This window comes from Solea senegalensis, linkage group LG18 (genome assembly GCF_019176455.1).
Source record: "Solea senegalensis isolate Sse05_10M linkage group LG18, IFAPA_SoseM_1, whole genome shotgun sequence".
Classification (NCBI taxonomy): Eukaryota; Metazoa; Chordata; class Actinopteri; order Pleuronectiformes; family Soleidae; genus Solea; species Solea senegalensis.
Genome location: NC_058041.1, coordinates 12063462 through 12076992, shown reverse-complemented (window position 1 = coordinate 12076992; position 13531 = coordinate 12063462). Strand labels below are relative to the sequence as shown.

General features: G+C 43.0%; 1 protein-coding gene across 1 annotated transcript in view; it reads right to left on the bottom strand.

Moving 5' to 3' along the window:
- The window catches only part of LOC122759041 (zinc finger MIZ domain-containing protein 1-like), a 112638-nt gene extending 99879 nt beyond the window's left edge, over window positions 1–12759 (bottom strand). The window contains exon 1 of the mRNA XM_044013513.1: window positions 12627–12759. The gene's annotated coding sequence lies outside the window, so the exon portion shown is untranslated. The remainder of the gene's footprint in view (window positions 1–12626) is intronic.
- Between the last annotated feature and the right edge of the window lie 772 nt (window positions 12760–13531).

The window sequence follows — 13531 nt, the reverse complement described above, 5'->3', positions numbered from 1 at the left end:
CCAGGATTCCAAAGCAGCCGAGCACTATGAGCATGTTTCCCTTGTCGGAAAAGTTTATTAGAAAGCTGAAGATGTCTAAATACCGTCTGGAATATTGTCCACTCTGGCTTTTTCCATAATAACGAAAACCCCTCTGGGGAATTATAAGGGTCAGACATGTTCAGTCTTTCAGGTTCCGCGATATATTGCTCAATCTCTGTGGATTTAAAGAGCACTGGGCTTGTTCATATATGCCACCATGACGGCGTAAACAAACTGAGTCACCTGACGTCATGAGCTGCAAAAGCAGGGAGACAATATAACTCACACTTTCCCCTCTTAGAGCTCATGGCAAGCTGTAATCCATAAGATATATAGCAAGTTATGGCGTCTATAAAAGATTAAGGGTGGAATTATGTCTGCAGGTATAGACAGGAGCATAAATGAGGCTGAAATGTGATTTTGCTGCAGTAAACATTAGGGAAATGTTTGAGGCTTTGTTTGGCTGGATGTGATTCGCACACAAATTCTGGGATGCAACATTCAGGGCTTCTCCAAACAAGTGATTCTGTAAACAAATGAAGCAACTGCTCAGACCTGAGCGTTGCTGTGCACTGCAGTCTTTGTGCTCGAGGTGGTGGAACGCGTGCATGACAACTCACTGCATTATGTTGATTTAGCAGCAGAACATTCATGAGGGGAGAGTAAAATGAAGTCAAACAATGGGGATTGTTGTCACAGAGCAGTGGAAGAGCCATTAGTTCATTCACTCTGAACTAATGTTTTCAGATTCGGGAGCGAGAATCTGTGCTGCTCACTAACAAATCAGGGACGGAGCGAATAATTAGAACATTTTGTGGGCAACATTGTGTCAGCAGCCGAGCAGTGCGACGAGCAAGTGTGCAGTCAGTCACCATGTGAGCTTGGGAAGACAAGTGTATGAGAAGCAATCGATTACGCTTTCATCACCACAAGTCTCTCCTGTTTCAGCACTGAGCAGCTGATTGAGATGAATCAAAAGGATTGTTATTCTTCCCTCTCCAGCTGCACCAGTTTGAAAGAAGCCACTTGCTATGAACAGTCAAACTTTCCATTGCCGCTCATCACCATCTTTGATCCCGGGCGAGCAAGAAAACAAAAGGGGGAGCGTGGCTGTTGAAACATGAAGGCTTTCACGGGCATTCTTCCACTCTTGGAAGGCTGCCCGCTCTTTTGAAAAAGGGTTTTCTTCAAAGCAAATGCCGGTGACATTTACCCATTCGCATCCCAATTAAAATGTATTGAAAACATCCAGGATAACACTGTAAGGCTAATATCATCACAACCTGCTTGTCAGGAAACAAACAAATGCTGTGTTCACGAGGACATGAAAGGAGTCCTTCCCCGGCCATTTGAGTTCATAACCAGCATTTAATCCGCGATAAAGATTTGCAGTATGACAAGTCAGGCAAAATTTACTGTGACAGATTGAATGGGACCCTACATAAATATAATTACGGCTCACATGATCCTCTCCACCTCCCCTCCCCTAAAGGAAGTGTCTGTCGGTGACACACAGACAATGCACTAAACGCAGCCTTGTGTCATTTGCTTTTTAATTTGCTCCTCAAAATCAGCTGATTTATTTCTTTTATTTTTCTTTTTCAAAAAAAGCCACAAAACACGATCCTCGATTTCACTTGCAGTGAAGCATGACATGGTTTCCGAAAGGAGAAATGTTGTTTGACCTCTACAAATGCAGGTTAAGTGAAACAACAGGGTGATTCTCTAGGATAACAGCCGTAGCTGACGGTCGTATCTTGAGGATGCTCTGCTTTAAGGGCCAAAATAATCAGCATCGTTTTAATCATTGCTTCAACAGTTCAGAAAGAGTGAAAAGTGTCCAAAAAAGTAGAAAAAATATGGAAAATTCACAGAGCAAATGTGTTACTGGCCTCTCGGCTGGTCCAATAAAACAAGAGCTTGGATGAATGGATGCAAAACGTGAGACAAATAGAGAGAAAAAATTATGTTTTTCTTGACCTCAGTGAGATAAATAAACTCAAATGTGACCCAGAAACAGAAATAAAACAACCAAACTATGGAACTTGTACTATATACTGACGATTTATGGATTAAATGATCAATTGTTCCGGCGACCTGTCCCCCACCTGTCGCCCTATGTCAGCTGGATTTGGCGCCAGGCGCAAGTGGTACATAATGGATGGATGATTAATCGCTTGATTAAGAGAATAATGGCAGATTATGTGAATTTTAAAATGATTGTGAAACTGTTGACAAAAGGCTGAAATGTTGTAAAATTTCACTCTAACATGGATGTAAGATAATACTTAAAAACAAGTCTTATCAGAATTGGGTCAAAATGAGGTGATCAAGCCCCGGTAGATTTTCTCAACAGAAAGGTTGTGGAAACATGAGCGATTTAGTTTAATGAAGTTGAGTTGTGGCGAGAAGCTCCCTCCGTCCCAAACAGAGTCATAAACTGCGAGAAGTGGCATCATAGGGGAAATTCTTCTTAAGAAAACTCACTGTGCTCCCCCGTCACCTCCCTCCAGCCAGCTCAGATTAGATTTCACATTCCTACCTCACAAATAACACGCACACACACACACATGCGTGCGCACACGCACACACTTGAGGGAGAAAGAGGACACGGAGGTGGATGGAGATGTTTGTTGAGACATTTCGGACTATTTCATCTCTGACGATGATGTTTACACGATGAGTCAAGCACAAGGATATCTTCGCTCTTGTTCTCCGTCCAAGACATGGAGGACCAACCCCCACCTATCCCCCCCCCCCATCAGCCATCACGCTAATGTAACACACATTAGTGAAACCAGCCGCACACTGTGCACGTCCTCAGTGACACGAAGGATGCTAGGCCCTCGGGTGAGCCATTTCGCCCCCCTTCGTTCCCTCTCCACACGCCAGGCACATCGCGGGCACAGCCTCACATCACAGCGTCCGTGACTCAAACATGCCCTGCTTTTTAGAGCAGATGGTCAAAAATAGCGTCCGCCATGTCGACGTTTTTCTGAGCTGTTGGGCCGCAGCGTGCCAAGACGGAGTAGGGGTGCGATATACAGTGTGCGTGCGTGTGTGTATTAAAATAATCTGCTCATTTACGGTTTTCCTCTGTTTGATACTGACAAAATGAGCACACCCTGTTGTCTGAAAAGAGCTTATGTAAGATGCATCTATAAATAGGAGTGTGAAGTGTGTCTGTACATGCGTCTCTCCCTCTCTTTCTCTCCCTTTCTCTCTGTGTTTACATCCAGACAACGCTGCCTAATTAATAAGCGTCATCAGCGGCGGTATTTGTTCGGATATCTTTGATTGCCGTGAGCGTGTGAAAGGATTCTTTCTCGCTGCAAAGGTAACGGTTCCATTTTTCAAAGCCGCCAATTTGAAAAATGGGGGAACTAAGGAAACAGGATGTGTTTACAGAGGAGTTATTTAAAGTCAGCGCTGGGACAGCGGCACACGTGGCTACAGGCCATATTTTTGGTCACTTACATGCTGTGTGGATACACAAACACCCATTTCATGTCCTGATTCCTCAAGTCACTCTGATGAACAGTCGCCACTGCCAACCTATTAATCCCCTTAACACTTGGCCGTGTTATACTATTACACTTTACTCTCTTTGCCTCCAGAACGTCAGAGACAGTGTGATTATGTTCAGAGCTCCTCAGAACTGACCTTATTTGACAGGTGGATTACATTACACATGTTCCAGGGGATAATCTGACACAATACTTGTACGGAATTGTAAATTTGCTTCAGACGTACACAGTGCATTGTGATTTTTATTGGATCCTTTTCGTGTCTTTTGATTCTGTGTCTCCTATTTCCATTTGTAATGCATACGCTCAATTATTCTTCTCATCTTGCTTTTGGGTAAACAGGAAGTACTTCAGTGTGCTGACGACAGAAATGCACAGTCAGCAGTGAGCTCCACCTGTGAGCTGCACATTTATATTTCAGTCGGGAAAATGTGTCCACTACTTTGTGGCAAATCTGCACGTTAGCTTCACGCAGTTACAACTACAGGCTTCACTTATAATCCTGACACTGAAGTGACTAAATGTGAGCATCATAAGGTAAAACCTGGGTTTAATTTATTTATCCAAAGGGAGTTACAGTGATCCCACCTTATTAATATATTGTGATAAACACTTACTTTTCAAGTTTTTATGAAGGATTAAGAAAAAAAGAAATATTGTATCCGTAAGTCAGTCATGTTTGCATGAAAATGATAATAAATTGCTCAAGTGCAACAAAACAAAAACAAGCCTTGAGTGTTTGTAACAAATGTGAATACATTATTCCCTGAAAAGACCTCTGATAGCTTTTATTTATTTTAATTAACCTGTACGTTTGATTTAATTTATTCATACATTTATCCATTTGTTTTTGTTGTGACTAATATTTGTGCTCGGTCCTTGTTTGGACTTTGCTGCTAAATTGGAGCGAGTGAATGGGTCAGACGTCGCCGTAAATAAACAAAGACATTTAAAGTTACAGTGAGTGAGTGGACTGACGCAAGGATTTGAGGGTTAATGTATTCCACCACGTTCAGCGCCGAGACGCCTCTCGCGCTCCCCTTGCACTTCCCACAGCTGTCACATCAGTGTATCAGCTCGGGTCTATGATGCATGCCTTGCACCTGGGTAACCGCCCGCACACAGACACCGTGTTAGAGTGAGGGAACAGTGTAAGCTGACACGCAGGCAGTGGGCGTGGTGTCACTGCTGTCTGCGAGTCATCATCGGTTACAACAGGCATCCTGCTCAAAGAAAAAAAAGAAACGTTATTTGATCCAAAAAGAGATAAAAAAAAAAAAAAAGTGTGTGAAGTAATCTATAAACTGTTTAAACGTCACTGAGAAATGAGTCAATACAGCATTATTGGAGAAGTACTGCTTTAAAGTGTGAGTAACCATTTGTAGTCATCCTACAGGTTCCTCTGGGATGAATCAATGTAGTTGTTCTTCTCTAGTCATTTACTGACAACAAAGTTTGAACTCCGCCCACTGCTTCAAAGTATTACCAGGTGCTTCCATGCACGAGTCATTATACAGTGATATCTGGACTCCACTAATTGGTTCAGAGACCCAGAGTAACATCTTCAAGAGGCTTATGTATTTGTTTATGGAATAAATGGACTAAAAGTCAGAGCTATTGAATCATCAGTGACATAAAACAGAGAAAAGCAGCAGGTTCTCTCCCTGTAGTGACTCAAACCAGCAAGAAAACAGAACCACAGTGTGATGAAAGGGTTTTTTTTTTTTCTGCTGATGCTGATGTGACCAAACTATACACAGAGCCCTGACAAAGCAGATTTTTATTAGTGTTATTGGTGTTTCCCCAACTTTCCAAATACTATGTATGGATGCCATGAATGAAAAGCTATTTTAAATCAGAGCAACCATTGCTCACATCAAAGCCCATGAGGATAAACTCCCAACAGTGAGTGTTCTCTGGGACACTGTGGTCTTTGCCAAAAAGACGATGCAAAACAATATCTAACAGTGTTTTAAGTTCCAAAATGTACCAATCCGTCTTAAAGGGGACAAATGTTTTTCCTCAAGATTTTGCAACGGGTGGTTTTTGTATCATGATAATTATCGACAACGACTAGTTTCAAAACATTTTATGCAGTGACCAAGTTTTTGGCCGTATCGCCCCGCCCGAACGAAAACACTCCCCCACGACATTCACAACCTGTTAACCTGTTAAGTTTCCAACAAGCGGCGAGTTAAAAACGTCCTTTTCACGACTTCCCATGTGGTAATTACGAGTTCACAAAGTTTCACTCCAACACAGCCATAAACACGGCGAGTAATGATTTGCAGAAAGTGGTTTCAAAGAGTCCGGCTGATGGAGCGATGGAGAGACCCTCCGCTGTTGTCTTGCAATCGCTTTTGTATTTTACACATTTTGAACTGCTTCTCACGCGTGAAAACTCAACACGGGAGGAACGTGAAAACAAATGAAACGTGTTGGAGATGTTTGATAGCAACGTCAGACATTTATTATGTTACCGAGGGGGAGGGGAGAGTGAGGGTGAAGAGGCAAGTCTATGAAGGGAAAGAGAGAGATTACCCTCAGACCTTTTCAGTGAGAGCAAGAGGATGTTCCCTCTGTATTAGTAAATCCCAGTTCATTTTCCCTGTCAGAGAACAATGAGACACAGACCCCCAATGGTTGAAGGTAACTCCACCCCTTGCTCATTGCTCACCAGATGTGCATATTTATATATGTACACATACACATTAGATAATGTGACACTCCGGCAGAGCCGCTCCGCAGTCTTTTCAGTGCCCTTTCTTGTTTGATGGTGACATTGACACCTCTTGAGACGCTTTCCAATTTTTTTTGAGAGCAGCTGCGAGCTTATGTTGTCTACGCTGAAATTTAAGAGAGAAATCTGTCATGCCATGCGGCGCCGGGCTCGCGCGGGCCCAATTTGACAACACTTCAGGATTCCTGGGTCGGACCTGGTGGTTTAATTTATCGACGCCACGACTTTGGAGGAGCCAGATGTTATTCATGATCCAGAGCCTTTCATTTACACTTAACACTGCAGTGCGGTGCTGTGACATCATCTGCATATGTTTTTCACAGCATGTAACATTCAACATGCATGAGCCTGCGATTGCTGGGAGCTGAAGAAGCTCTAATGATATCCATCATATAGGACAGTAATTTGCATCTTTAACTTTTAAAGTTTTGGAAGATTAAACTTTAACAAATCACAGCTGCAAATAACTGGTATCTTCATTATTTACTAATTGTCCAGTCCATAACAATGCCGTGTGATCGAAGGTCATTCACCAGGCAATATAATAAAATTATAAGAAATAAAATGCAGAAACTGGAAGTGGCATTTGTTTTTCTTATACATGAAATCTATGTATTCTCAGGTCACTTTGAGCACATGCAGCAAGGCTGCAACCATTAGTCAATTTATAATCAATCAAGGAAAAATGAAGGGGCAGATGTTTTGTGATTCAGTTAATCACTTAAATCTTACTTAAGCGCAAACTCCATGTGTGTGCCAAGCAGCCATGGGAATAATCCAGACGTATAGTATTTAGGCCTATTAAACACAAAATGTGTATTTTGTGTTCCGCCTAACTTCCCCTCCAGTGCGGCTGCAGCTGTAACAGGAGGCCGAGCCTATTGTTCAGACTAACAAGGGGCGCAGAGGTCACTTGCATTTTCACAAGAGCTTCGCCAGAGGGGCTGGTGGAAGCAAACAGCACACCGCTCTGTTTAGTATGGATCTCCTTCTAAAGCTTTTCCTATAAAGTCACACCATTCCCAGTCTATTATAAAGGGGGATGGATTAGATTAAGTGAGATTATGCAGAGAGGGGCTCCCTAAAAAGAGCAAAAATAACACACTCAGTACTTAGCAGGCGAGTCAACAGTGGGATTAAGCCAAAAGGACACGTTCAAATCCAATGCTAATATGCACAATGGCCTTCCTTCCACACGCACTCAACTTTTAAGTGGTCTGAAAATGTTATTGCTTCAGATTTCTCAACACATTTCGCAAGCTGCACGGCCCCAACAGAGATCTGACTTTTATTATCACATTCTGGTCATTAAACTGAAATTTATCTACAATTTGACAAATTTAAAACCCCAAAATAAGGGCAATTTCTCTTTTCTCCATCAAACTGTCAGCCCCGTCTTCCCTCTTGTCAAACTCTCTCTACAGCACAGCTTCTACACCAACAACTCCTTTTAGCACCAAGCAACCAAAAAAATAAAATGCACAAAGTGGTTGCACCCTCTAAAATGATTAAATGATGTGTGGTCTGGCGTTCCTCCCAGCACCTCTCCCATCCCTCACTGTGCTCTGTATCTCCCTCCTGCACAAAAGCAAACTCACTCACACTCAAACACACTCACACACACACACACACACACACAGAGATTCCCTTTCCCTTAGCTGTGTTTTGAAAATAGAAGTTTCATATTAACAGTCAACAGTCAAGCGGATAGGTACAGTCTGAACACTTTTCTCCAGAAAACCTTCTCCGTGGGCCAGAGCCGGGCCACGTTACTGCAGCTCTGTGTCACCGAGGTGGAGCGTCACAAATCCCCACAAACACACACATGAGGAATGTGGAATAACACATGCACGCGTATTTTGTTGTGATAACTGCAGAGGGGAGTATTTGGATCTAGTACTGAAAACTTTACAAATACCACAATATAAAAATGTGACATTTAAGGTTTAATACAGGTGTGTTATCAGAAAAGTGGTGAAGTATGAGAGGAATTATTGATTGATTGACAAAACTAATCTTTATATTTTGGGCAGTAGTAGACTATTAATTTAATCCACAAGTATTTTCAGTATAATCAGATGATTTGATTTCCATGAAACTACAAAATTATTTCAGAGTTATTGCTTAATAATGACTAACATCCTCCCACCTGAGCCAAGTGGACTGTGTCTGAAACTGTGAAAGAACCAAACCTCTGAAACTAGGATGATCACATAAACTCAATTGTTGAATTTATTTTCATAAAATCTGTCAATTGAGGTACGACTGAACAATTGGAGACAGCACAAGTGATGAATAAATGATTTTCTGGTTCTGTTGTGGGGATCACAAGACAAGAGTGGTTTATCTTGTAACAATGCAATTGTCAGATCACTCACATAATGTTAAATCTGTATCTACAACAATGGCATTAAAGAAACTCCTTTAACGTGGTGGAGAGAAGTAAGCTGTGTGATCTGGTCAAACTCGTCAAAAATCTCATTTTAGAATCAATCAATAAAAACTATCGAAATAAATGTCAGATAACTAAAATAGATTTTTCTTTTTTCACCAGTTAACTGTGGTTTGAAACCACAACAAATATTAGTGAAACATTCAAAGCAATTACGTGTGTTTTGTCACAAAGTGTGCACATGAGATCATGATGATATTACAATATGAACTTTTATTGCTGTTGAAGGAAAATATTGTGAGTGTTTCTGTTTTATCACTAAGCCCTGGGTGGAGTGAAAAATTGCGTAAACTGCCTCAGTAAATGCTGTTAGGTTTCATTTAAGCACAACTTCTTCTCCACAGACAGTCTCACTGCCAGAGGTGCAGCAGAATCAAAATAAACACGCACAATGTGCTATTTGTTCGAGTGTCACAATAGTTGGATTAATGAAAAATGAAGTCCTGGTTGGCAACACAATTAAGCTGCCACGACGACAGCGATACACTATGGCTTCAGTGCCTGCCCCGCGCTCCCCTTCCCCACTGAAAATAGCCATACCAGTGTGGTGATTCATCCCAGCAGTTTATCTGTCAAGCAAAGACAACACAGAGAGGACCTTGAGTGAAACCTACAAACCTCCCACAGGCTCTGACCACGGAGGAAGAGCAGTTGGTCGCTCACTCGCTCACCTTTTCCTGTTAGGGAGCCTGAGAGAGAGTGCGCGCGCGGTACGTGGGAGGTGCCCGCCGCAGCAACTGGAATTCCCATGTCGAATCAATGACATTATGACATTTTAGACACCACGGTACGGCCCTGTTTGCCAGCTACTTAAGCACACTTCACTGATAAAAGGAGGAGCAGGCCACAGTCCTTTGAGAATGGGATAGTGAACCGGTATTTATCTCTTAATATAGGGTGTTAAAGGACAATTCACGTTCCTCTTGTCAGGAGGTTCACATGACGTCAGAACAAAAAATCATTAGACTGAAATTTTTACTGAAGTGAATTCCTCTACTTAGGACTAACACACCCACATAAAGCCGTTGCATGAAGATGTTCAAATCTGACTAAACTGGCCTAGGCTGTGTATGTTCCACAGTTCCCACCCTTGGGCTTTAACCCAGAAATAATAAGAAGCCAGAACACTGGAAAAGACAACATGGCAAAGACCAGCCGGGTACATTTTTGGACCGAAGAAGAGACTGAGCTCAAAGGACTCCATACTTTGAACTTTTCAATAGAAACAAACGTCTGTTCCATTCAAACCAGTGTCACGTTCCTATCAGCTCCACACGACCGGCTCTGTGTTTCTCGGTGTACCGCTATGTTGTGTTTTCTGTGTCTGTGGCGACACAGATTGCCACGTTTCATGACTAATTGAGGAAAGGTGAAGCGTGACAGATACGCTAGGAGAGTGTAGCGGCGGGGAAACAGTGGAAGACAATGGTCGGAGTCTGGGGGCAAGGAGCCGTTCTTTTCACAGAGCTCTGAAGACTCACCTGAGATGAGGGCTGTGTCTGGTGTTTTGGCGACAAAATTACACACTGGAGTTTTAAAATTCATGGAGATGGTTGGAGGACTTGGGATGTCCCTGTGACATAAACCAAAAAAATGGCTTATTCTAACAAGCTAGCATAGCAGAGGTGGACTCACTACATGCTTAATGCTTTTTTTAATGGGACAAGTGTATTAGTCCTATTAAACAGCACAGTCAAGCTATGATTGACGCTCAATTTGAGAGTGTCTCCGGAATATTCCCAGACAAAAGGAGGATGAGATGCGGCGTGTGTTGGAGTTCAGTCCGGTGTGGCCGGCTGAGACACAGCAGCTCTGGGTCTCCTCTCAGACTGGCCGACAGTGCTGCTGGAGGTAATGAGGCCTCTTGTGTGTCCTCTCTGATCTGAGAGCTGAATAATTTCCCATGTGGCACAGCCATTTCCAGCTTCTGCCGTTACCCGTACCTCGTCAGGTGGGTGGAGAGCAAAAAACAAACTCCCACCCTGCATTAAAAACATGTTGCCATTGTCAATCCACAGTGCTTCCACACAGACCTGAGGCTGCCTGCAGTCCAGCCAAGAAAAGCCCATCTAAAAGACATGTAATTACATTTCTTTTTGTAATTTCTGCCTTTAATTGCTGTGTTTATTTTGAGGTTTTGCTCCCTAATCTGAGGCAGAAGCAGCTGAATGTCCTTTTGCAGTTTTATTCTGCCTCACTATGTGCTGATTCTTTTCACTGGTCAGTAGGAAACTGAGAGTTAATAAATGATCTACTTCAGCGCCCAGACACACGTGCTGGGTTGCAGATCTCTGTTTCAATGTGTCTTTTGTTTGACGGCTGGTGTTTCAACATCCTCAGCTTGAATAGAGGAAGGTCAGCCTGGTGGGGTCTGCCCCATGGTTATTCAGGAGCCCAACCTGGGGCCCCTTTAGAGATGGGGTGACCAGGAGGGAGGGAGGAAGGGGATGGTGGACAGAAAAACCTCCTCCTCTGTCTGACACCACCCTCATCTGTGAAGACACTGGAGGGTTTCCACGTTTCCTCACACAAATTGACCTAAATCGGCTTTTAATCACACATGCAATCAAGCACTTGTGATCCAAACAGTTCCCATGCAGGGATCTGAGAATTCCACCCGATGTGATTAAAGGTGGCATCCGGAGGTTTGAGAGCCCTTTCGGTTCAGGGTGAGGAGAACCTGTGGATTATCGAAACGTAAACAAGCATCCGGACCTGCTCAGTAACTTCTATCATCACACAAATGTGTATCACCCTCAGCGGCTGGGTCCAAACAGTCACCGCAGCTGTGCGGGACACATTCAGATGCTGCCGTGTCAAAAAGCAGACATGCGGAGAATTAACTTTTTTTCAGCAACATAACAAAAACAGGAAGAGCTCTCCTGGACATCTCACCAGAAACAGACAAGAGACATCTGCACATTGTTTGCCCTGCTACATGCTAACAGGGATTTTTGTGCACATCGGAGAAAACACACTCCCCCTGTTCTCTCTCATGTCTCTTTTCCGTGACAATGGTTAGGAAGCAGATCAGGCAGTAGAGCTTACTTTTTCCACTTGGCCACAATTCCTGCTTCCTGGAACAGATGTACAGCAAGAAAAAAAGGAGCCCAGTTCAATATTAGAGCGCCCTTTCGGTCCCAACTGGTTCCATATTCAGACAGCAGGAATCTGGGGGAGTCAACTTGTTCAACCTTAAACCAAAGCAGTAATGACCTACAACAGCAGAGCACACATTATCACTCCAGACTGTGTCGCTTACGCATTCATATTTAATGCCACATGAACCTGCACATGTGCTTCTGTTCGTCAAGTTCCGTAATAAACATTTAACACGACATTCGTGAGTAAACGGCGCGCTGCAGTGGCTGCTGTCTATGCCTTGTTCACAGTAGTTGTGCAGCTCCTCTGCAGCCTTCCATCCACACTGGACAGCACCATGTGCACATCCCAAGCCAAAGGTATAAAGCAACAGCACACACGCGCACACACACAGACGCACATAGAGGAGACACGCGCAGCGGCGCGATTCATTCTGCACAGCAAAACGCGCACAGGCTGCTCCAGCGAGGCATCCCAGCTCCAGCGCTGTGGAGATCAACGCGGCATCTGTTACTAACGAAATGCACAACCTGCTTAACAGTCCGCCGGTTCGATCCCGACAGCGCACGACAGCGTGCTCGTAAATAAACCACCGCCGCCGTGTGTTTGTTTGTTTATTACATGCCTCCGCCGTGCGCCCCGGTGCCACTCCAAGTGCTCACTCTATTGTTGAGAAACAATCTGAGCCAAAGTGGAAACAAAAAAAAGCGTTTCACCCCAAACAAGAGGCTCGCAGCGCCACACTGGGGAAACAAGCAGCGTGTTTAAGTTTGCAGCCACTCACCGGGTTCTGAAGCAGAGAAAGTCCTCGGTAATTTTCGCCTCTTGTTTTTTAAATATCTACCTCCTCGTTGAGCCACTGAGAACAGGCTCAACGTCAGTGGGTGAGTAACTGAATAGACTCGGAGAGAGCGCAGTAAGTTGAAGTGTCAAATTACATTGGCTATTCTATTACCAAAGGGACCCATGAACGGTGGCTGCTCACAAAACGCGTCGCGGATTTTACGCACAGGAGAAGCAGCGAGGGGGGTGGGGAGGGGGGGGCAGAGCAGGAGCTCAGCTCCGCGGCCATCTGCTCCACTGGGTCTGCTGTGGCATAATCCTGGTTTATTCGGGGGAGTTAACATCATTGACGAGTAGTTTTACACGCTACAATTGAAGCTGAGCATGCTGGGTACTTACCTTCATATATAACTAATATTGATTTGGACTAATTAACATAATAACCATGCTTGCTTATCTTGTTTATTGGCATTTAAAACGAAATGTATTACTAATTAATAGGCTTGGCACTGGCACAAACAACAACACTATCAAATAACAATCATAATAAATGATATATACATTAAAAAATAATGAATTCAAAAATAATTCCACCATAATAGCATGAACAACATAATATTTATATGACCACACTGTTATAATGATATCATAGCTGTAGGGTACATGTGGTAAACAACAATAAAAAACAACAATAACAGTAGTATTAATACATCACTACAATTTTTAAATATAAATTATGATTATTTTATTTTTGTAACACATTAATGTATATATTGGTAATTACATTATAATTGCATAAAACAAAGTAATTTTGATATGGATGTCTTGATATAGGTTTCATATAGTACATACTAATCATAAATTCATGATTCAGTCATCATGAATCCTGATTCAAAACATTTACAT